This window comes from Capsicum annuum, chromosome 4, assembly GCF_002878395.1.
Source record: "Capsicum annuum cultivar UCD-10X-F1 chromosome 4, UCD10Xv1.1, whole genome shotgun sequence".
Lineage (NCBI taxonomy): Eukaryota > Viridiplantae > Streptophyta > Magnoliopsida > Solanales > Solanaceae > Capsicum > Capsicum annuum.
In genome coordinates this window covers 181244452-181270960 of record NC_061114.1, presented here as the reverse complement: position 1 = coordinate 181270960, position 26509 = coordinate 181244452, and the positions used below count along the sequence as shown (strand labels likewise).

At 30.9% G+C, this 26509-nt stretch overlaps 1 long non-coding RNA gene across 1 annotated transcript; it reads right to left on the bottom strand.

Annotated features, from left to right (window-relative positions):
* Positions 1-1462: 1462 nt before the first annotated feature.
* Positions 1463-1941, bottom strand: LOC124897678. The gene is made up of 2 exons (XR_007054483.1): positions 1722-1941; positions 1463-1603 (listed from the first exon to the last, which is right to left on the bottom strand). It is a non-coding gene; the product is annotated as an uncharacterized LOC124897678 (long non-coding RNA).
* Positions 1942-26509: the final 24568 nt, after the last annotated feature.

Below are 26509 nucleotides of genomic sequence, written 5' to 3'. Positions count from 1 at the left end.
TCTTATATCAATGCATTTTAATAAATCACATGACTAGTGAACGTGCCCATATTCATATTTTATACTTTTCAGATTTTAAGGGATCAAATCCCAACATTAGTTGGTCCAACCAACTTATCATGAGAACAAGCAACATAAACAGTTCTTGAAGAATTTTTTATTTCTTCGACATATGTCTAATACTCAATATGCACATTTTCATGATGGCAAATCGCTTATGTAAGTAGATTAAATAATTTGTATTTGTAACTCCAAATTACCATAACATGTGCAAAAATTCTTTAGTAAACATCAGATTTACTATTGCATGAATTTCGTATCAATAAACAATAAACTCTTAGTTTATTATGGCATGTGATTTCATCATGCTTGGGTAAATTTTCACATTCGTGTTTCTTATCACAGTAACTTGAAGATGTTCAATCTTCCAATTATTCTACCTCTTTTAGAGGTGGATTGTGATATCTTCACAATAAAGAATACGTTCGAGTGTATATACAGTCGCATTCACCCTCAGGGTATAGATCTCATTCCCGGGAATGAAATATAATCATGCCTTAAGCATTCTCATTCCTAGAAAAAATGAAATATAATCATGCCTTAAGCGTATCAAATTATGATAACTTCTAAAAAAATAAATTGAGGCATACATGTGATTTATTGCTACCACATTCAATTCAAAGAATAGAGCATATTTAATGGGACATGTTTTATCACTTTTCACTAAATACCCATTATTTTACGTTAGCCGTCATAATATTATCAATATGGTGCATTGAGATTCAAACTCAACATCTTATCCATATAAAGGCGTCTTAGGCATAAATCGATGGGGCTTGACCTAACATATTATCATCCCTTTTGATAATATTGTTCTTGAGGAATAAATTTAAAACATAATGGTTCTAAACCAATTATTTTTCCTCAAATCTAATAATAATTATATTATTAATAGCAAAAGATAGATAACATCAGGAATTACTAACCTTGAAATTACCTTTAGATTTATAATCTCATCTTGTTTGGTAGAGTCTCGTGCTGGTAACGTATTATAAAATAATAAAGAATAAGAGTAGAGAGAGAAGAGAGAGTAATTGTTATTTCTCTTGAGTGATGAATTACAATGAAACAAAACCCCTTTATTTATAGACACACACAATATATGATAAAGTAGGTATTCACTATATATGATAAAATAGACATTCACTATATATGGTACATTTATAAAAAAAAAATTATTTTAAAATATCTAATAATATTTATTAAATATATAAAATTAATTAATAATTTATCTATTTCTATTAATTTTATCCTTATCATTAAATACGATTTATTTTTTAATACATTAACATTAAATTTATTATATTCAAAGATAATATAGTAAAATTATTTCTATTATTTACTGTTTCTTAATTCATGTGACAATAGAAAAATGAACTAGTAAAGATGAACAGAGGAAATATACAACAACAACAACAACCTACCCAGTATATTTTCACCAAGTGGGATTTGGGGAGGGTAAGTGTACGTAGTTCATACCACTGCCTCAGATGTGTGATAGAGAGGTTGCTTCTGATAGACCCTCGGCTCAAAATAAAACAATCTAGACAGGGAATAGTAAAAGAACAAGATACAATAAAAATCAACACGTTCAATAATACCATATATAAGATACACTATATAATACAACAAATGATACAACATCATAAATTCGTACTAACCTTCTACCTTAATCTTCCTCCTTCATTACGTCCTATTTAGGATCATATCCTCGATAAGTTGAAGTTGCTTCATTCATATGTCTAATCACCTTCCTCCAATATTTCTTCGATTTATCTCTACCTCGCTTAAAAAAGAAAAAGTCGTGAAAATAATAAACTCGCCAGTCAAGCATAGGATGAGGCTAACTACATACAATCGGGAGAAAATAAAGGTTTTCACTACAAAGATTAAATATATTTATATATGTATATAATTATTAGATCTCTTGAACCATCAACGCATACATATATATATGAATATTCTCTCTGTTTCGGAAAGAATGACCTACTTTGACTTGACACAAAATTTAAAAAAATAAAAAAGACTTTTGAATCTTGTGGCCTTAAATTAAAGTTGTGTCAAATGTATCAAAATGTCTTTTAATCTTGTGATTCTAAAAATGTCATGTACAAAGTTGAAATTCAAGTATTATCAAAAAAGAAAAGAGGTCATTATTTTTGAAATGGACTAAAAAGGAAAGTATGTCATTCTTTTTGAAATAGAGGAAGTAATATATATACATTTTCCTAGTGCTAATATATTGGAGAAAGAAAAAAAATTATGGAAAAGGGTTAAAAATACCCCTGGACTATTTGAAATGGAACAAAAATACTCTTTGTTGGTTTTTGGATAAAAAATATCTCTTTGCTAAATTTTTGGCTTAAAAATACTCTCTATCTAACGGAATGACACCAAGCATGCCACGTGGACAAAAAACACCACTTAAACAGTCCACATCAGCATCCCCATGAAAAATTCCTTTATTTTCACTTAAAATTCTTCCAAAAAAGCCCAATTCAATATTAGCTAATTTAATCACACCTAGATTAAAAAAAAAGAAGTAATCTTTTCACCAAAAATTTCTGCAAGACACGATTTCAAACAAAAACATAAAAGCAATAAGAAGTGAAATTACCATAGCAAGTAATTTCAAGATTGGATGAAAATCGCTCTTCCTCAATATCCAACAATTAATTCCATTAATCTTCTCAATGGTACGGATAATTAAAAGTAATCTTTTCACCAAAAATTTCTGCAAGACATGATTTCAAATGAAAACATAAAAGCAATGAGAAGTGAAATTACCATAGCAAGTAATTTCAAGATTGAATGAAAATCGCTCTTCCTCAATATCCAACAATTAATTCCATTAATCTTCTCAATGGTGCGGATAACTAAAAGCAGGATTTACACAAATTAAGCCTCTATTTATGTACAAATACCTTTGAAATGCTTTAAATTTTGATTTGTTTCACTTTGCTGCAAATTTTTCGTGTAGAAGGAAATGAAGACAATTTGTGACCTCCGGTTTTTTTTTTTTTTTTTTTACTTTTTTTTGTTGTTCTTCTCGAGATTTTTTTTTTTTTTTCATTTTTATGGAGTTTTAAAGACCATTAAATTATCTGGTGTGATGTGATTAAATTAGCTCATATACTGAATTGGGCTTCTTTTGAAAGATTTTAAGTGAAAATGAAGGGATTTTTCATGTGGATGCTGAAATAGATTGTTTAAGTGGTGTATTTTGTTCACGTGGTATATTTGATATCATTTCATTAGATAAAGGGATATTTTTGAGCCAAAAGTTTAACAGAAGAATATTTTTGAGCTAAAAAATTAAAGAAATATATTTTTACTCCATTTTAAATAATTTAGGAATATTTTTGACACTCAACTTACATTGGGTTGTGTTGCCCAATTAACCCTTGTTTTCATTATTCAGCCGTTATTGGTAATCGATTTACCTGAAGTTCTGTGATGCCCATACCGACGCAATACAATGGTGAGTGAAGATTTAATTAATTTATCCCTAACAATGACATTAACGAGAAGATAGACTCAAACAATATTTAACCCATTATCCATATGTCAACTCTGTATTTTAATAGAGTACCGATAAGAATTATAGTTTAATGAATAATTAATTTTTTTCCAATGTTACCTAAAGGGTTCTACATCGAGCTTCAAATTTGGAGAAAATCTCCTTTTTCTCTAAATACTATTCTTCCGTTCCATTTTATCCATTTCAAATTTTTTAATTTGATGTCTCATTTTACTTGTCCTATTTTACTTATCAAGACAAGACAATCTTTTTTCTCATTATACCCTTAGTGTAATTGATTACACCTTGTTATTAGTATTCTTGAAAAATGTTGCAAAAAGGAGTACCATTAAAAATACACCATTTAAAATATAAATGGTGCTTTGGTATTAGTCATCCATCAATATTGAAACTAACAACAAGACACAATTAAGAGAGGTAAACTGGTAAAATTACATTACCGATTAGTATTTTCTTAATAGTTGTGTCATCTCAATTTGGGACGGGTAAAATGGGACGGAAGGAGTAGATATCAATGACCCGTGCCAGCACGGGTCCAATATATGTTATTTTTTATTTTTATTTAAATTATTAAAATAATTTATATTTTTAATTATTGTGATTTATAATATTTTTGTTCTTCTGTTTCAATTTACACGATGCTGGTATAATTTCGAGAGTCAATCAAATATTTTATATTTTTAAAATTTCTTAAGTTGTTAATTATGAGATTTACAATGTCTTTTACAGTATTTTTCAATAATATATGAATATTCTCCCTGTCTCAATTTATGTGGCACAAGTAAAATTTCGACAGTCAATCAAATATTTTTTAAGGATATACTTTAATATTAAATTCTTAATTATTGTGATTTATAATGCGTTTTATTTTATTTCCAAATAATATACGTTATTTTATGTCTTGCTCTATCTCATCTCAATTTATGTGCATTAATATAATTTCGATAGTCAATCAATTTTTTTATGTTGACATATCATTTTATGTCTCTTTTACCCTTTTTATGAAATATTATCAAATTTTTAATACTTAGACGATTATAATAATTAATTAGGGGTGATATAACAAAATTATGATGAAAGCAATAAAGCACACATGCCTTAAATGACTTGTAATAACTAATTAGAAGCGACATAACAAAATTACTATAAAAAATACTTGTGTAATAATTAATTAACGATAGTATAGTAAAATTACGATTGAAACAGTCATAAATGTCTATTTTACCTTTTTAATTAAATATTATTAATTTTTTAATGTGTAAATGACTTATAATATTTAATTAGAGATATAATAATTAATTAGAGATGATATAGTCAAATTACGATTGAAACATCTGAAGCAGACATGTCATAAGTGTCTATTTAAATTTTTTATTAAATATTATTAATTTTCTAATACATAAATGACTTATAATAATTAATTAGAGGTGATATAATAAAATTACAGTTGAAGCAGTTGAAGCAAGCATGTCCACCTTGTGCTTGCTTTGCTGATATGGTAAAATTATGGTTGAAGCAGCCGAAACAGTCATAAATATCTATTTTACCTTTTCTCTAATCAAATATTATTAATTTTGTAATACGTAAATGACTTACGATAATTAATTACGGATACACTAATTAATTAGAGGTGATATGGTAAAATTACGGTTGAAGCAGACGAAGCAGATATGTCATAAATGTCTATTTTAATTTTTTTATTAAATATTATTAATTTTTTGATACATAAATATTTGTAATAATTAATTAGGAGTGATATAGTAAAATTATAATTGAAGCAGCTAAAGCAGGCATGTCGGCCTCCTGCCTTCTTCAGCTGCTCAACTATTAATTAGAGATGATATAGTAAAGTTACGATTGAAGCAGCTGAAACAGACATGTCATAAATGTCTATTTTAATTTTTTACTAAATATTATTAATCTTCTAATACATAAATGACTTATAATAATTAATTAGGGGTGATACAGTAAAATTACAGTTGAAGCAGCTGAAGCAAGCATATCGACCTCGTGCTTGCTTTGTTGATACGGTAAAATTACTGTTAAAGCAGCCGAAACAGTTATAAATATCTATTTTACCTTTTTTCTAATTAAATATTATTAATTTTGTAATATGTAAATGACTTATGATATTTAATTAGGGATACAATAATTAATTAGGAGTGATATGGTAAAATTACGGTTGAAGCATCTAAAACAAATATGTCATAAATGTCTATTTTAATTTTTTTTATTAAAAAATATTAATTTTCTAATACAAAAATAATTTATAATAATTAATTAAGAGTGATATAGTAAAATTATAGTTAAAGCAGCTGAAGTAGGCATGTCGACCTCCTGTCTGCTTCAGCTGCTCAACTCTCTCTTATAAATAAGAGAAAGTCTCTTGCTGCATGAATACAAATTAATCGAATCTTATTATAGACTAGAGGAGCATGACTCGTGTCAGCACGGGCCCAACATTAAGATATTTTGATTGTTTAAGATAAGTTAGATTGATGTCAATTTCAATTATGACTTATAAAAATATGAATACACAAAACATATTAATTATTTGATAGTATTTTTTAAGGAGCCAAATTATCTCACAAGATAGTTATGAATAACTTACTCATATGAATAGCAAAATTCGATGCATTTGAAGTTTAGATCTTTAGTCATATAACTGAGATTTGCTACGTATAAAATATGAGATTAAAATTGATACATAAAACTTGACACCTATTGTATAAAATAGATATTAAATCGTTGAAAAAAATAAAGTGTTATCATGTCATTACATATTACATCACATGTGGGTTGCAATTAATAACTCAAAATTCCATTGTATTTCCCCAATAAGCCAACATAGACATCTTTTGCTTTCATTTCTCCTTCTCTTTTATTTGTCAACTTGTTATTTGAAGTTATATTAAACTAATATTTTAAATTTAAACTTTAAGTGTTTTGAGAATTTGTAAAAAAAAATGCTAAGTTACCATCTGTTTAAGTTATTTGACTTTGAGAACGTGATAAAACATACTTTTGTAAATGTTTTATCAAACTTTACTTTTGTATATGTTCCTTCCATTAAAACGTAGAGGTCGTTTGTTAGAGCGTATAAAAATAATTTTGAATAGAATGTATCGGTAATGCTGATATTATTTATGGTAACATTATTTCTTATACACTGTTTAATGTGTTGTATTAGAAGTTACCTTTTCAATCTTGATATATTTAAACAAAAGTTTGAAAAAAAGAATTGCATATACATTCTAAGATTCATCCAGGATCTAGCACGGTTTCAATTTTTTTGTCTCAATTTATGTGACACTAATAGAATTTAGATAATCAATCATACTTTCAATATATATTTAGATAATTTAATCTGTTAACAATTGTAATTTATAATATTTTTTTTATGTAATTTTCAAATAATATATATTACTTTTCTTATTCAAACTTTTGTGGCATTAATAGTCAATTATATTTTAAAAATAATGTAAGTTTTAAATTATTGTGATTTATAATACTTTTCTTCTATTCCAATTTAAGGGACACTTATAATTTTGAGAGTCAATCAAATATTTTATATTTTTAATTTTTTTTCAATTGTTAATTATTATGATTTATTGTATTTTTACATTTTTTTGAAATATATAATGGATTAAATTATTTTTAGATATTTTAAATTGTTAACTATTGTAATTTATAATGCTTTTTATGTAATTTTTTTAATAATATATGTTACTCTTTTTATCCAGAGTTTTATTTCATCGATAGCCAATTATATTTTTTAAATAATTTAGTTTTTTAATTATTGTGATTTATAATATTTTTTCCATTTCAATTTAAGTGACACAATGCTTAGATGGTCATAATAATTAATTAGGGGTGATATAGTAAAATCACAATTAAAGCAGCGAAGCATAAGTGTCTTAAATGACTCACAACAAATAATTAAAAGTGACATAGCAAAATAACTACAAAAAATACTCGTGAAAAAAAATTAAGTGGAGCTCATATAAGACGTCAAGTTAATTTAAAACATCAAGAGTTAATTTATCATTTTTATATCTATTTTACATTTTTTATTAAATATTATTAATTTTTTAATACTTGAATGACCTATAATAATTAATTAGGGTGATATTTAGTAAAACTATGGTTGAAGTAGCTGAAGTAGACATATCATAAATGTCTATTTTACTTTTTTTAATTAAATATTATTAATTTTTGAATAGAATAGGGTCAAAAATATTCCTGAACTATCTGAAATGGATAAAAAATGCCCCTCGTTAGTTTTTTGGCTCAAAAATATCCCTCCGTTAAATATTTGGCTAAAAAAATACCCCCTTAACAAAATTTCACCAAGCATGCCACCTATGTAAAAAAGCCACATGGCCATGCCATGTCACCATCCACGTGTATTTTTAAAAAAATTATATGACATTTCTTTTTTCTTCAAGCTCTGGTTTGCAGTCTCTGTTAGCAAAGTGAACAATCTTTTGCTCAATTTTGGTCACCTTCTTTTTCTCTCCCAGAACACTTTCGGGAGGATTGGAAGGCTTTTGCTTGACCAAAACCCTTTTTTGCATCTCCCACCAAGGTCCTAGCAGGACTATGCTCATTAGCAGGAAGTTTGTTCTTTCTTTTTGATAGAGGATGCCATGGCTTTTCTTCAGAGGAATATTTTTTGTCATATTTACAGAAGTCATGGCAAGAACCGGTGGAAGCTCTCTGATAATGAGGAAGAACATCTTATTCGCTATCAGGAGAATTCAACTTCACAGTGGATTACCTTCTTGTATTGCCTGCGTTGTAAGATAAAGTAGAGGAGGAGTTGCGATAGCAGGGAAGAACCTTGTTTCCATTATTCATAGATCTCGGTTTTATTGTACTGATTTTATCTGGCTTACTTCCAGAAGAGTCATTCTTCATACTGGTTACTGGACTCACTAGTTCATTAATGTTATCCTCAGCCATAGAATCATTCTTCACATTAGTTACTGGATTTACTAGTTCATCGGTATTATCCTTAGCCGTGGAGTCATTCTTCACACTAGTTACTGGACTTGCTAGTTCATCGTAGTTATCCTCAGCCATCAAGATTTGAATTCCAGAACCCTGGCACCATGAACATATGTAACATTAAAATGAAGATCCATTAGGTCAGCAGTAAAATACAGGATGTACTACACAAAAGTTGAGCTGCCAATTAAAGCAGAAAAAATTGTTTCAAACATGCTAAGCATTGGATTCTAAAATCAAAATATGCACTCAAACTATTATTTAGATAATTCGGATCAGGAGGTCAATAAATACAATGACCATATACATCATTCTAGTGTCCTAAAAATTATACACAGTAAAAATTGTGATAAACTTAGTCTGCAACTGCTATGTGCTTATAAAAAAACAAATTCTTGCTTGACTGAAGTTGAGCCAAAAAAAAAAACATGGATGGTGACATGACATTTTTTACGCATGCTTGGTGGAATTTTTGAGCCAAATATTTAATGGAGGGATATTTTTGAGTCAAAAACTAACGAGGGATATTTTTAATCCATTTCAGATAGTTCAGGGGTATTTTTGACCCTTTTCCAATTTTTGAATATATAACTTACTATAATAATAATTAATTAGGGGTAATATAGTAAAATCACGATTGAAGTAGATGAAATAGACATGCCATAAATATTTATTTTATCTTTTTTAAATTAAATATTATTAATTTTTTGATACATAATGACTTATAATAATTAATTAAGGGTGATATAATAAAATCACGAATTGGATATTATTAATTTTTCAATATATAAAAGATTTATAATAATTAATTAGGCGATATAGTAAAATTACGATTGAAGCAAACATGTCATAAATATCTATTTTATCTTTTAATTAAATATTATTAATTTTTAATATATAAATAACTTATAATAATTAATTAGGAGTGATATAATAAAATAACAAAATAAGCAAAAACAACTGCTTCTATATAATTAAAAAAATATTGATTATCGAGAAATTACTTTTTTAAAAAATTCTACTTATTACAATGATGAATATTTCTTGTTTAAGAGTTGATTTTTCGTTGCCGAACAAGCACAAAAACCTACAGCGGCTAGCTATGCCCCACCAACTCCGTTAAGTGCCTCGTGGTGCCCATGAGAATCTAAGATTAAGCTCTGGAGCACCATAACGTAAATCTATTTATTTCAACAATCTTTTTTATTTAGGCTGCATCTGTTTTATTAAGATTAAAATGTTTGTATCTAAATACACATTTAAATGATTAAGATATAATTTTTAAGTAACAAAATTGAATAACTAAGATTATTTATTTTTTAATATTTGAACATTCAAAATTTATTTATTTATAAATATAATAAAAATACAATTTACATAAAAAATTAATTATTTATTAAAAAATATTTAATTTAATAAAATTATTATTTGATCAAAAAAGAAACATTTATGTTTGTTAGTAATAGCGGAGATATTTTATGATGAGGGTGGTGGCGGTAATAATGAATGTATAGAATTTAAAATCGAAAATACGTCATGAGAAAGCTTATCGTTACAAATCATGTCGACGATTATTCACGTGATAGAGAAGAACATCCTAAAAAAGTATATTATGTAATATGATTTGATCAAACGACCTACATATTAAAAACTACTATTGAAAAAGAATAAAATCAATTGGAAGAAAACTCTCTCAACCAGACTCTTTTGAGGCCTACCTTGTAGATGCTGTTGTGTTATTGATATGAGAAGAGGGTCTTCTGTTTACAGAGATTCAAGATTTTTCCTTCAAAAAAGAGGTTAACCAAATATTAAAAGGAATTATATTTTTTTTCAGGAAAAGGAAAAGTAATTATGATATTACTTTTATTTTTCCTTATAAGAAAAAGTAAAACTTAAATTTGTTAAGAATATCAGGACAAAAATCCTAACTAACAAATCTCCGCTTTTGCCTTGATTTTCTTCACTTGATCCACTTTTTCACATGCATGATTTTCTTCTTCACATAATCTTCTTCACTGTTGCTTGACATGTTTAAAAATGGAGTTTTTCTTGCGTTAAAAATATATAGTCCCTTTCAAACTAATTATATTGAAGCCCATTGCAGGATTAAAAGTGAGCTTTATTTTTAAAATATAGCAGAATGATTGTTGAAAATATGATTGACAATCGTCTCCACATATAATTTTTTTTACATATATTTTCATTATCATCAAATTGATTGCATATTGATTTGAAACTGCCTTAATATGTCCACAACCTCGTTTGGACCACTGAACCATTGGACTCATAGAATCGTTGAACTGTAAGCTTTGAACCATTTGTTTATAGAGATTCAAAACTTTTCCTCCAAGAAACAGGTTAGCAAAATATATAAAAAAAAATTATTTTCTTTTGAAGAAAAGTAAAAGTAATTATGAATATTTTTACTTAAATTTGGTAAGAAAATTAGGGCAAAAACCCTAACTAACAAATCTCTCATGTTTGGCTTGATTTTCTTCACTTGATCGGCCATCTTTGCATACATGATCTTCGTTCTTCACATAATCTTTATCACTACTGCTTGACATATTTAAAATGTAATTTTTTTGAATGAAAAATATATAACCTTTTCAGATTAAAAATATTCGAGCCATTTGCAGGTTAAAAGTGAGCTTTATTTTTAAAATGTAGCAGCATGATTATTGAAAATATGATTGACAATTCATCTCCATATATTATTTTTTAGACATAAATCTTCATTATCATCAAATTGATTGCATATTGATTTGAAATCATTTTGACATGTCCTCAACCTCGTTTGAACCATTGAACTATTGGACTGATAGGATTTTTGAACCATAAGCTTTAATACCACTTGTTGGATTTAAAATCAAGAGAGCGTCATACATAATCTTACAGTTGCAAACCATGTCGGTGATAATTTAGAAGACAGAGAAAAACATATTTAAAAAGTATATCATTTAATATGATTTGGTAAAACGATCTACATATTAAAAACTAATATTAACAATTGAGAGAAAACTCCCCCTAAACCAGACTCTTTTGAGGACTATATTGTGAACGTTATTGTGTTATTGGTATGAGAAAAAGGGTGTTCTATTTATAGAGATCCAAAATTTTTCCTCCAAGATAGAGGTTAGCCAAATATGAAAATTTTTTATATATTCTTTTCAGAAAAGTAAAAACAATTATGATTATTACTTTTATTTTCCTTCCAAGAAAAAGTAAAACTTAAATTTGGTAAGAATTAGGATTAAAAACCTAACTAACAAATCTCCCCATTTTAGCTTGATTTTTTCACTTGATTTGCCTTTTTCACTGCATGATTTTTGTTTTTTTCACATAATCTTCGTCATTGTTGCTTGGCATATTTAAAAATGTAATTTTTCGTGGATTATAAATATATAAGCCCTTTCGGATTAAAATATTGAAGCCCTTTGTATGGTTAAACATGAACTTTATTTTAAAAATGTAGCAGCATGATTGTTGAAAATATGATTGACAATGGTCTCCATAAATAATTTTTTTGACATATATCTCCATTATCATCAAATAGATTGTATATTGATTTGAAACTGCCTTGACATGTCCTCAACCTCATTTGGATCATTGAACCGTTGGACTCATAGGATCGTGAATCATAGACTTTGATACCATTTATTGGGTTTGAAATCGAGAGGCGTCATACAAAGTCTTATAGTTGTAAACCATGTCGGCGATAATTTAGACGATAAAGAAAAATGTACTAAAACATATATTATTTAATATGATTTGGTCGAACGATCTACATATTGAAAAACTAATATTGAAAAAACATAAAATCTATTGGAAGAAACTTTTTCTAAACCAGACTCTTTTGTGGACTACATTGCGGATGTTATTGTGTTATTGATATGAGAAGAGGGGTCTTCCTTTTATAGAGGTTCAAAACCTTTCCTCCAAGAAAGAGGTAAGCGGAATATGAAAAAAGATTATATTCTTTTTCAGAAAAAAGTAAGAGTAATTATGATATTACTTTTATTGTCCTTCATGGAAAAAGTATAACTTAATATGATAAGAAAATAAGGACAAAAATTATTATATGATGTTAGTGACTAGTAATATTAGCGATGTTAGCTATGATGGTAGTAGAGACGATTGATAATTGATAGTGGTGGTGGTAATGATTGTGATGTAAAGTTGATTGATGTTAGTAGTTGGAAGTGTTGATTGTGGTGGCTGAAAAAATTATGCATGATGGTTGAAGATGTGTTGGTGGTGGTTAGAGACGCTATTAGCTCTGATGAAGGAGATGAATTTTAGTAGGACTTTAGTAATGGTAGTGGTTGAAGTGGTGGTAGAGGTGGCGATATTAATGACAATGGCAGTGGTAGTGGCCGAAGAATGTGGGGGAGATTGATGATGTGTTAGTGATAGTTAGCGATGGTGCTAGCTGTGATAAATGAGTTGGTCGGTAGTAAAAATTGACCGATATTGGGTGGTTGAGACGTTGGCAGTGGTTTTGACGATTGACATAATTAAACTAATAAAGGTGATAACGGCTAACAATAGTGGTTGATAGCAATGTTGGTTGTCAATGGTGATTGTGATGGTGAAGATAGTTGGTGGTGGTAGGTGATGGGTGGTGGTAGTGGTTGGTGGTTGACAACGATGGTGGTGGTATAGGTGGCTAGCAGCGGCGGAACCAGAATTGACACCAAGGGGATTCACAAGTGAATAGACGAACTAACCATAGGGGTTCGACATCTACTATATACATAAAAAATAATTTTAATCATATATATATAGTATAATTTTCCATCGAAGGAGGTTTGGATAAACCTCCTATCTTATTTGTAGCTCCGCCCCTGGTGGTTAGGGTGGTGACTGGTGATTGTGAATAAAGTAGTGGTGAATATTATTCAATACTAGAGTACCTCTTAATGATATTAAGACTTGATTCATAAATGATTAAGACCAATTTTAATAAAAATAAATGCATTTAATGATTTGAAATCTGAACCATTCAAATTTATACCTTAATTAATTAATACAATAAAACTCGGAATATAAATTTCATTGTATTGGAGCAATGCGTTGTCACACTGAGATTAAACAGGATCCACAAAATGTAAAATGAAATAAACCATGTATCCTGATTAGTTTAAGACGAAATTTTAAAAGTTTTCTGGCTAGTTTTCCGGTGATTAGTTTCTCAATTTGCTTGCTGACTTAAAAGAAATTAAACAAGAAGATGAACTAATTCAAATGACTATCAGGGGGATGAAATTTGAAGTTCAAAATAAATCTACTTTTTTTACTTTTTATGAAAACAAAGAATAAATCATATCTGGATTTCAACTAAATAAATTATTTTCTTTTAATATTTACAGAATCAAATCCAAACACATTATTTTATCTAAAGTTGATGCAACCAAGCTACTTCCCTCCGTCCCAAATAAATATTACTTAGTAAAAACAAAAACTATTCTAAAATTAATTTTCACTTAAGAATTCAAGACAAATTTATATGTTTTTTCAACTATATCCTTATATTCTATCCTCAAAATCATTTATAAGAATAATTTAATTAACTGCACATAATATTTATTGATTTTGCTAAAATAACATTTATTTTATGATGGAGAAATGTCACGATCCGACTTCGGCCTAGTCGTGACGGGTATCTCAAGCCCACCAAGAGCTAGAGACCACCCCCTTAGCCTAGCGAACCAGAACACAATAAGTAATAATAGCGAAAGCAACCCAAACATAATGTGAAAGGTAGATAGATAACTCAATAGAAACTAAGGGCTCATTTGTTTGCACTTAATGGAGGTTTGAATCTGAATGGTTCAGACTTCAAACTATTAAGTGTATTTATTTTTTATTAAGATTTTAACTCTTAATAGGTCTTAATAATTCAGATCTAGAATCAAGTCTTAATAGGCCTGAAGAGGTATTTTGGTGTTGGATAATATTCACCGTCACTTTAGTCATAATCATCAGTCACCACCTCTGCCACCGCCATAATTGTCAACCACCACCCACCACCACCACCCACCTTCACCATCACAACCACCATCGACAACAAATATCACTATCAACCACTACTATCAACCTCTACCACACCTACTACCTCTATTATTCTAATTATATTTACCGCCACCACCACCGTTAACTCACCACCATTATGAACCACTACCAGCCAATCCCTACATCGATCAACTCATTTATCACAACTAGCACCACCGCTAGCTACCACTAATACATCAAAACATCTAGACATTCTTCGGTGCCACCAACATTGTCACTAGTAACACCACCTCTATCATTACTTCAATCACTATCATCACTACAATTTATCTCTACTAACAACCATCTCCACCATCACAACTAACAACATCTCTAACTAGCACCAACACATCGTCAACTATTATGCATTCATTTTTCAGCCATCACAATTAACACCTCCAACTACTAACATCAAGCAACGTCACATCACAACCACCACCATCGCTATCAACCACCACTATCATAATAGTCACTACAATACCAACCATTACAACTATCACCACTAACATTACTAATCACTAACATCAATCATTATCACCGCAACTACCATTATAAACCATCTCCACTATCACTAATAAACATAAATATTTTTTTCAATCAAATAATAATTTTGTTATATTAAATTACATACTTTTTTGATATATAATAGTTTTTTATTTGTATTGTATTTTTTATTTTATTATATATACAATAAAGCTTTTTGCACATTCAAATGATGAAAAACAAACAGTCTTAATCATTCAGTTTTCAAATCTAGAGACAACATCTTAATCATTCAGATGTGCATTCAGATTCAGACGTTTGAATCTTAAAAAAATGCGGCCTAAGAGTCAATAAACTGTAACCACCCACTCTTTGTCCGTAAAAGTCTATAAATTGAAATACCAAGTTAGGTTAGGACATGCCCCCGACCATGGCCAAAACGAGATCTAAAATATAAAAAGAAATAGATGGGATTTCCATCATCATAAAGAAAGCATGAAATGTTCGGCCTTTCGGAAGATGGAGGATCACCACTTCAAGCTGAACAACAGACTAATCAGAACCACCTAACTCTGTACAAAGTAACCAAAGAACCTCTAGGACCCTACATTATGAAATGATGTAGCATCCGGGCATGATTAGCAAGGTGAGCGCCAACATTTAACTCAAGAAAGGGATAAAATAATGTCATAATCAATCAGTCCAAACCGTGCAAAACTATATGCATACATTCATATATACATATATATAAGATGCTGGGATAGGAAACAAGGTTTAGCATGAGATTTAAAAATCATTAACCTAGACTGTGTAGCTCTAATCGTCCTAAGGGCGCCCACGGACTATATATATAATGTGAACTATGCATATAGTCACCAAGACCCCACACTGAGAAACGTGGTCCAACATCGGTCCCTCCTGGACCTCCATCTTCCACGGCGATCTACACAACTCCATTAAGCCCAAATTAAAATCATTTACACATTCTCATGCATTAACTAAGGAGTCTTTTAATTAGGAACTTACCATTGGTATCGTCATACAAAATAAAGTTAAGCTTGACATCCAATTTCGTTATGTCATTCCAAAATCAATTAGCCAAATAGACTCCCAAGTTCCAATTAGAAACTAATCCATGCACACCAAGACCTTTCAAAATTATTTTTAGCTGTTTAGTCATTAATGCAATGCAATATTTTGAAAAAGTAAGAAAAATCATGTAATTGTCCAAATTTCAAAACTAATTATGCAAGTGGGTTGAGGTTAATATCAATTCCAAACCAAAAGCCATAATTTTTGGGGGAATCGACGACCCCCGTCTCATTTATCATGCCTATGCATCCAATTATTTCAAAAACGACAAGTTAAAGTATGAATAACAATTCCAAAATCATGGGAAACCAACCAAGTAACAACCATTCAAAACCCTCAACCCATCATTCCAAACCCACAATTTAAAATCACATAAATAATAATTAAACACATGTTTGCAAAACCATGTAATTGTCCATATTTTAAAACCAATTATGCAAGTGGGTTGAGGTTAATACCAATTTCAAACCAAAAGCCATAATTTTTGGGGGAATCCATGACCCCCGTCCCATTTACTATGCCAATGAATCCAATTATTTAAAAATCACAAGTTAAAGCATGAATAACAATTCTAAAATCATAGAAAACCAACCAAGTAACAACCATTCAAAACCTTCAATCCATCATCCCAAACCTATAATTTAAATCACATAAATAATGATTAAACAATGCCTTTATAAAAATCAAGTTAGGAAAGCGATACATATTAGAGTGGGTAAAAGTCCTACATTAGTTGTGGATGTATTGGTAGTTAGCTTATATGGACTTAGACAATCTTCACCCTTTGAGCTAACTTTTAAGGTTGAGTTAGGACCAAGATTCATTCCTTACGTGGTATCAGATTCAGTTCCATACCCGTTGGGATCCCGATCCACGCACCAGTTGGGCCCTGAGCATGAAGGAGGGTATTAGAGTGGGTAAAAGTCCCATATTGGTTGAGAATGGATTGGTAGTTTGCTTATATGGACTTGGTCAATCCTCACCTCTTGATATTGATTTTGAGGTTAATTTAGAACCAAGATCCTTTCTTTACAATACATGCCTAAAAATATCACAAATTTGGAGAGGAAGCCACAATTTGAATCTTAGGTGCTCAGTCCTTAGAAATCCTACCTCTCTTTTTCTTGGGGAGAGCTTAAGAGGAGAGAAGTATGTTTTAATTTGTTTATGGATGATAATGAGACCCTAGAAGTGTTTTTAAGTCATGGGTCATGAGTTAAGGATGGGAAAAGACCGAAAAGCCCTTAATAAAAATGTGTAGAAAAACTGTCCCCAGTAGTTATGGATTAGGTGACAACTCGTAATGACTGACTGCAAGCCTTTGAATGAACTCGTAGTCTGGGCAGAAATATTTGGTATCTATAGTGTTATGATTATGAGTCCCTTTCCATGACTCGTGATCACACCTTATGAATCGCAGGGTCTTAATCATGGTCAAGACAAAAATATTTAAAACAACCTTACTGGTTAAACTATGATAGGCACTACGCGACTCGTATAGAGTGACTATGACTCATCACCTGAGTCATAGTGTGGACAGTGAGCTCAATCACAAGGAAAATTTAGAGTCCAGAACATAGGGTATTGCAAAAAATATATAATTTTGAAGTTCATATACATTTGATTGATTATTACTTTAGCAAAATCAGTAACAATAATATATTACTCTATTATATAAGCCAAGAGGTTGAGAAGTAGTGCTGCACTAAATTATTGTACAAAAAGAAGCATTAGTTGTACTATCAGTAGTGAAATTAGCTTCTAAGATTGGGTGTGGATAGTAGCTGTCCTAACACAGTTGATAACAAGGTAGGCACGTGTATCTAGAAGTGCATACACTTGGATTGACAGTCCCAAACAATATTTCTCAAGCAATTTTTTAGTCCTAAACACTACTTTAATTGCTTTAATTTTTTAGTTCCTCCTACATTTCTATTTTTTCTTTGCACTGTATTTAGGTTTATCTTACCACTAAATTCTCTGCAAAATTGAAGTGGTATTGTCTTTACTCTAAATTGATCCTGTGTTGCTTAGAAAGTTTTCAGTTTTTTTGTCTTTATGTTGGTTAAGTTTTTCATTTTCTCATCACTTTTCTTTTTTTAATTTTTTTTTATGGATCTTTTATACTAAGACTGTGGGAATGGTAATGATATATACAGAGAGTCTCCTGCCTTTTTATGTGTTGGTAATTTAGTTTAATGACTCATTGATTTGAAGAAGTTCATATATTGTACTTTGTTTGGATGGTGGTTTGCCATGGTTTCAAAAGGTATGGTACTTGTATTGTATGGTATTGTACTGTATAGTATAGTACAATACAATGTTTGGATGAATTCTATCATTCACTGTTGTTTAATAACAGTTCTATTGTTTGGTTTGACGGCATGGTATAGTACCATAACTGATAAGTTTATCAAATGCTCTAAATTGTTATAAATGTTAAATTTATCAATAATTATTAATAAAATAATTTTTTTCCTGCTAATCCGTCATAAATTATGTCATGAAAATGTATTAGTTATTAAATTCATGTAAATTTTAACAAAATCAATACAAGAGTAGATCAAAATAAATGTAATCGGATTTATTTCTTATAGTAACAAATTTTATTTTCTTTTGGTGTTTTGAGATGTGACCACCAATGACAAGTACAAAGTTTGAATGTATCTTTTGTGTATGCTACAGGTGTGTTCGACATAGAATATAAAAAAAATTAGAAAAATAAATTATTTCTTACTTATTTTTTGTGTTCGTCACACAAATAGAAAAATATTTTTAAAAAATATTATACATATATAACACAAAATAATGAGAACGAATAGGATAAGGGAGTGGGTAAGAAAAGAATATTGAATTTTTTATTAAAAAAAATATTTGGGGGTGGGTTAGAGGAGTGGGGGATCAAGGGCATGGATAAGGGTGGGGTAAGAATTTTTTTTTTTTGAATTTTTTAAGAAATAGATTAAAAAATATTTTTTTGGGTGGTGCATTGGGGTGGTGGTGGTTATAAGAAGTTGTAACGGGGTAAGAATTTTTTTTTAAATGAAACTTTTTAAAAAATAAAAAAATTAATTTGGGAGAGGGGCTGGTAAGTGGTAGGGTAGGGATAGGGATGGGTGAGGGTGAGTAAGAAAAAGTTTTGAATTCTTTTTTAAAAATAAATTTTATAAAAGAAAAATCAGGGTGGGGTTTCTGTAAGGGGTGGGGGTCAGGGTCACGGTAGGGGATGAGATAAGAAAAAAGTTTAAAATTTTCTCAAAAAAATATTTTAAATATTTTTTGTGAGCGGGGTGAAGGGGGGGAGGCGGGATAGGAGGTGAAGTTAAATAATATAAGGTAAGGATAAAATAGGATTATATAATATTAAATAAGGACATAACTAAAAGAAAAATAAGCCAACCATGGGATACCACCAAATCGGTGGTTACATAAAGCGAGGGTTTTCATGATTATCAAATCATGAAATTAAACCATATCATACCATACATTTTAAGAAACAATCAAAACAAACATGGTTATCTTAGTAACCATACTATACCATGAAAAATCATCATTCAAACAGTGTGTTAGTTGTTTACTGTTCGATATTTCTTGCTTTTTGTATTTGTCAGGAGACACATAAATTTGAAATGGCTATTCAAAATTACTACATGTGAATGTCTTTTTATTTCTTCATTTATTTACTAGTAAGCAATTCAATTTAAGTCTTTTTTATTCTCATCTGTTTATTTTTTTCTTCTTCCATTTTTTATGAAATAATTCTTTATTTTTTGATGTACTATCATTTCATTATATGGTAGTACAAATATCAGTCTAAATTTATTCAATTTCTCAGGAATATTGGTTCCATATCTGTATACTGCCTTTGAAATTCACTTAGCATTTTAATTTTAATTTTTGGTTGTCATTTGGAGTGCAACTTCTCATAAATTTTAAAGATTTTTGTTTTCTTATTGCCATGCAGTAGTTTTCTATTTCCCTTCTATGTTCTTAATTTTGATATATCTTTAAATTTTCGGAAATGTAAGTTGTCATGACCAATTGTGCCCAAGTCTCGTTTGGATTAAACCTATATTGGCATGATATCATTTCACCACTGTGCCCAAGTGTCATTTTTTTCGTTCACTAATATTAAGTCTTCAATCGTTTTCACAAGTGTTACATCCAACATAGGATTAGATAAAATTGTTATCAATTGTCTTACTACTTTTTTGTCTACTTTGTGTTTCTTTTTTGGGCATACACTATTTTCTATTTATATTAATGCATCTTCTTTCTAGCCCAGATATGTGTTTCACTTAATCAACGATACAAGGAATTTTCACCAAGTCTTGTTCAAAGCCTCGTGAAAGTCTTTTTTCCTATAAAAACTATAGTGGATATAGACGTTGAAAAGAATGGGAGGGCTATAAAAAAGTGTAGCACTTGAAAACTTCTCTTGAAACTTTACTTTGTTGGAGTTGTTGACGGTGCTGTTATCTTTGTGAATATTATTAAGGATCTCATGAATGTTGAACATTTGAAGAACTGTGATGCAACCCAAAAAAGTTGTCACTTCGACAAGGAAGATATGTGCTTAGGCTTCCATTGGCTGGCTAAGATATTCATAAAGAGGTACAATAACTCCTTTTTGTTCATTCCTCCCTTTTCTCTAAGCTTACAAGTATTCAAGTTCTATAATACGACGCTCGTGATCCTTAAACTCATGTCTTACGTTATGCTCAGACCTAAAACAACTTTAATTTGTAGCATGTTACCAATCTGTGTTGGGCTATGTATAAGTTAAAGATGGCACTCTACTCCTATCTCGCGTATTAGCATCATACCCACAATCGAGATTGATATACCTACTACTAATTCATGTTCATACTCAGTTTCAAGAATAGATGCAATAACATCGCTCAATGATCCCAAATTTACTCCCCAAATCTAGGATTTTCAACCTTATGTGGTACAATTCATGATAGGTGCATTCATGTTTCTCAGCAGGAAAAACGTAAAGAATTAAAAAGAAGATGAGAATGGTGCATAATAATGTAAAGTGATACAAAACTAGAGTAAAAGTTGGTGCACATGTTAATTCCCCGATGAAGGAAGCCCACATATATTGTACAATTTCTATGACCTTTAGTACGATTAACAGATGATGTGTTTTCACTCCCTGTTCTATGTCGATTAAGAGAATGTTTGGACTGACATAATTGAGGTATATGTAATTTATATTTAGTTTTTTTTTATTGTCTTTATGTTGTCTAATTGCAGGAAATATCTTTCTTATTTTTGTGAACTTCTTTTGACAGAAAATATAAACTTTTTGGATTCTCATTCCATACATGATTGTTCAATATGTTGAACCAACTACTGAAAACTTAGGAAGATAAAGTAACAAGGAAAATGACTAACCAGTTATTTTGATTTTTTGGTCACCTCAGTATTTCAGCTTTACAAGAACATCACGTACTACTTTATTATAAGTTTCTTTTAACCTTTTCCCATTCAATGCTTACTTGCGATATTTTCTCCACATATAGAACCATGTAAGCATCAAATCTGTTATTTCGGGTATAAAAATCTGTATGTTTCAAACTAAACTTCAATAATAAGTTCAAGAACAACTTTCAAAAACTACAATGAAGTTGCAACAACTTCAAACACAAGTCCAAATGAATAATCAAATGAACTATTAAAATGAAGTGTTTATCAACTTTAAAAAATGAGATAAAGTAGAAAATTGCAGAATCAAGTCCACCAAATTCACGGTGTCCTAACTTCAATAATAAGTTCAAGAACAACTTTCAAGAACTACAATGAAGTTGCAACAACTTCAAACAAAAGTCCAAATGAATAATCAAATGACCTATCAAAATGAAGTGTTTATCAACTTTAAGAAATGAGATGAAGTAGAAAATTGTAGAATCAAGTCCACCGAATGCACGGTGTATCCTTAAGGAATTTATTCCCCTCAGGTACTCAAGGTTATGGAATCTTTCCTCCCATGATAAAGTGATTCTCTTTATGAAAATAACGGTACCTCAAATTTTCAAAAATTTTGAACACACTCAACGATTTGATGATCACAGGAGAGTTTTTAGAAGAAGAAGAAGATTGTTTTTTTTACTCAAGAAAATTGTCTTTACCTAAGGAAAATCCAGGTATTTATAGCCATCAAGGTGTTGCTTCATGAAGAGAAACAATGGTTCAAAAAGGTGCACCCCTTAATAAAGGTGCAACTCTTCGAAAAAGTCATAATCCATTGAAAAGGTCATAGCCATTCAATCCGAAAATTTCATCCTTTCTCTTAGTGTCTTTAAAAAAAACACCACCTTTTTATTTTTTCATTCACACCTCTTAATAACCTAACAATCGCCCACATGAATGGGAAATAACTATCTTATCATAAATTTACGAACAAGTATGTGATCAACAAGCAAAGTGTAATGCCCTAAGAGTACACCCTGGGCACCACACGGTGCTTACAGTACCGAGGGACCACAAGCTAACCCATGAGCTGGTACCTGCTGTGATCACTGAGTAAAATAATATCAAAAGATCATATACAAAAATAAACTGAGGAATGCCATAAGGTTTTAAGTCATAAATCCGATAAGTCTGTAAGACAAAACTAATAATGCTGATAATGAAAACTGAAATCTAAAAATTGACTAACTGCCTGTACTAGTCTGAAAAGCCTCTACTGATTGAATAGGAGTTGATGGAACAGGCCCCAACTAACTCTAACTAACTACTGAATTGGAAACATGAAAACAAATATAGTCTGTCCTCAAAATACGAGGACTCACCACTACTACGACTGATAATCTGGAAAGTCTATGAGAGATATATCATAACATAAGAAAAAAGTATGCGACCAATACTTTGAATATACTGATATGCTAAATGAGGTAGACTGATATGCATGGTTTCATATGCATAAATAATAACTGACTGAATAGCAGGAAGTACTGAATAGAAATGCATGGAATCTGTAAAATTGAGTGTAAATGAAATCTGTAAATACTGAGTGTGCATGAAATTTGTGAATACTAAGTATGCCTGAAATCTGTAAATACTGAGTGTACATGACCAAACATAAAACATGTTTTAAATATACTCTGTAAACTAAGTTACTGAAATCTGATGACAGAATATCTAATATCTATATGCTATGGTCAAAAAACACTGAAGCTAAATTACTGTGTTGATTACTGGATTGACACTGTGGGAGTTATCATCTAACCGACATGCCCTAATAAGCAAATTTGGGGTCCAACCTGTGATCCCAATTGGAAGGGTGTCAGTACCGTTCCACGGGTACTAATACTGGCTGTATGGATCCACTATAGTGTTTTCCCGAAGGACTAAGGATCACCCTCAACTAGCAGGGCCCTAATGAGATCAACCCTCAACTGGCAGGTTAACATCTTAACCTACGGTGGCTACATATTTTTGAAGCGCAGGAAATGCTACTAAAGGTCACACCCTTGATTGGCAGGTGAGCCCTCGTACCTAGGTTCTCTTGGTGATAAATCCTACTCTCAATTGAACTGACTCGAAATACTAAACTGTTCTGAGTTAAATTGATTATGATTTCTAACTGAACTGATAATGCACATAACATATTCTGAAGATATTGAGACTAAGTAAATAGCTAAGTTTTTGGGTATTCATAACCCCCAGGACTCTATAGGAATAATAGTAAAATAGTACTAAACTTGGGAGACATAATATGAAAGTATTTATCCAAAATTCATTCGTTTTGGCATTTCATCAAACACTTGATATGCATAGTTCAAGCTAAGCATGGGAATAGTTTAAAACTTATAATAATAGCATAAATTCAAACTCAACAACACTAATTATGATTTAAATCAGTGAATAACAACATTAAAACATATGGGGTTTGATAACAACAACAATTTCATGTAAACATGGCATAGAATTACAATTTATGGGAGTTCATGGTTAAAATCACAATTGAAAAGACAATAGCTTGTAAAAATCACAATTTTGAATTTAAAATTAGATTCTCGGACTCCATGGGTGGAAGGGATCCATGGATGAACATTTAACATACCTGGGTTGATGAATTCATGAGAGTTGATAGTGGATTCTTGAGATTTATTCTTGAATTATCGAGGCTAGGGTTCTTGTTCTTGAAAGAGAGATATTTTAATTTGAGTAATTTGTGAAATAATGGGCATATAATGCTCTTTTGGGACTTAAATCCCGTGTTTGGATGGATTTTAAGCTATGGGAAAAGACCAAACGGTCCATGGACATTAAAAATCCTGATTTTGAGGCTTACCGCTGAGCGGTATTGGTCCCACCGCTATAGGACCACTGAGCGGGATAATAGAGGTGACCTACTACCTTGGGAAAACTTCAATTTGGTGGTTTATCACTGAGCGGTATTGTCTTCACCGCTATTGCACCGTCGAGTGGTGTAGTCGCGGCAACCCACTGCCTCATACGAAAAATGCTATAACTTTTCACTCGATTATCGAATTTAGGCAAAATTGATATCGTTGGAAAGGTAATTCATTTATATATCTGCTGGTAGGTCATGATATCAAAAATTCTTAGTAAAACGAAATATATTCTCATTTGAAGTTGACTATAGCATCACCCTTCTCGAAAACTCAATCGGTAAGGGAAATTTTGATTCGTCTATTAGCTAGGAGTTATTTGAGGCCCTAATATACATCAAACTCACTAATAAAACTATCAAAACAATATAATTTATTTCTCATAATCTTAAAGCATATACCTAACATTGGCTTGGATCTTCGGGGTATTACAATATCTCCCCCCTGGGATCATTCATCCTCAAATGAGATTGGTTAAGCTGAAAATACTAAGGAATTTTGATTACATGCCGAATATACTAGATGATAACGTGATTACATGACTAATTTTGAAACATGACACATGACCAAACTAGTTCTGTGAATGCATGACTGACACGAGAGTGATATGCAAATGGAACTGAGCATGAAAAAGAGAAATTCTAAGAAGATTGTTACCTTAAGTTGAATCTGAGTTTGCAAAGAAAAGATGAGGGTACTTGGTCTGCATATCTGCTTCTGTTTCCTAAGTGGCTCCCTCAACGGACTGATTCCTCCAAAGAACTTTGACCAAGGGAACTTCTTTATTCCTTAATCTACGAATCTGGCGATCCAGGATCTCGACTGGAATTTCTTCATAAGAAAGGTTGTTCTGAACATCTACGTTCTCTAATAGGACAACTGTAACTGGGTCGCCAGTACACTTCTTCAACAAAGAGATATGGACTATTGGGTGCACTGATGTTAAGTCTGCAGGCAACTCAAGTTTATAAGCTACCTTTTCAAAACGACTCATAATTTTGTAAGGGCCAACATATCGGGGGTTGAGCTTTCTCTTCTTACCAAACCTCTCAACCCCCTTTATTGAAAAGATTTTCAAATACACATAGTCTTCAATCTCAAATTCATGATCTTTCCTTCTCACATCTGCATACGATTTCTGTCGGCTCTGGGCTATCTTAAGCCTCTCCCTGATCAACTGTACTTTCTCTAAACTATCTATTGCCAAGTTAGGCCCCACTGCCCCAGCCTCACCTACTTCAAATCAACTAATGGGAGATCGACATATCCTCTCATAAAAAGCCTCAAATGGAGCTATCTAAATACAGGAATGATAGTTGTTATTATACACGAATTCGATCAAATAAAAGTGGTCATCCCAACTGCCCTTAAAGTCAACTACACATGCTTTCAATATATCCTCAAGGGTCTGAATGGTCCTCTCTACCTGACCATCTGTCTAAAGGTGAAAGGTTGTACTGAGGTTAACTTGGGTACCAAGACCCTTCAAAAAGCTTTCTTAAAAGTAAGAGGTAAACTGAGTACCTCTATCTGAGATGATAAACAACAGAACACTGTGCAACCTAACCAACTCTCTAATATAGAGCTTGGCATAGTCCTCAGCTAAATAAGAAGTATGAAGTGGTAAGAAATGGGATGATTTAGTCATCCTGTCCATGATGACACAAATAAAAACATGCTGACGATGAGTACGAGGAAAACCTATCATAAAATCTATGCTCACTTCCTCCCACTTCCAAGTTAGAACACTGAACTCCTGCATATACCCACTAGGCTTTTGATGTTCAATCTTAACTTGTTGACAAGTAGAGCATTTAGCTATAAACTCTGTAATATCTCTCTTTATCCCACTCCACTAATAGATTTCCTATAGATCGCGGTACATATTTGTGGCCCCTGG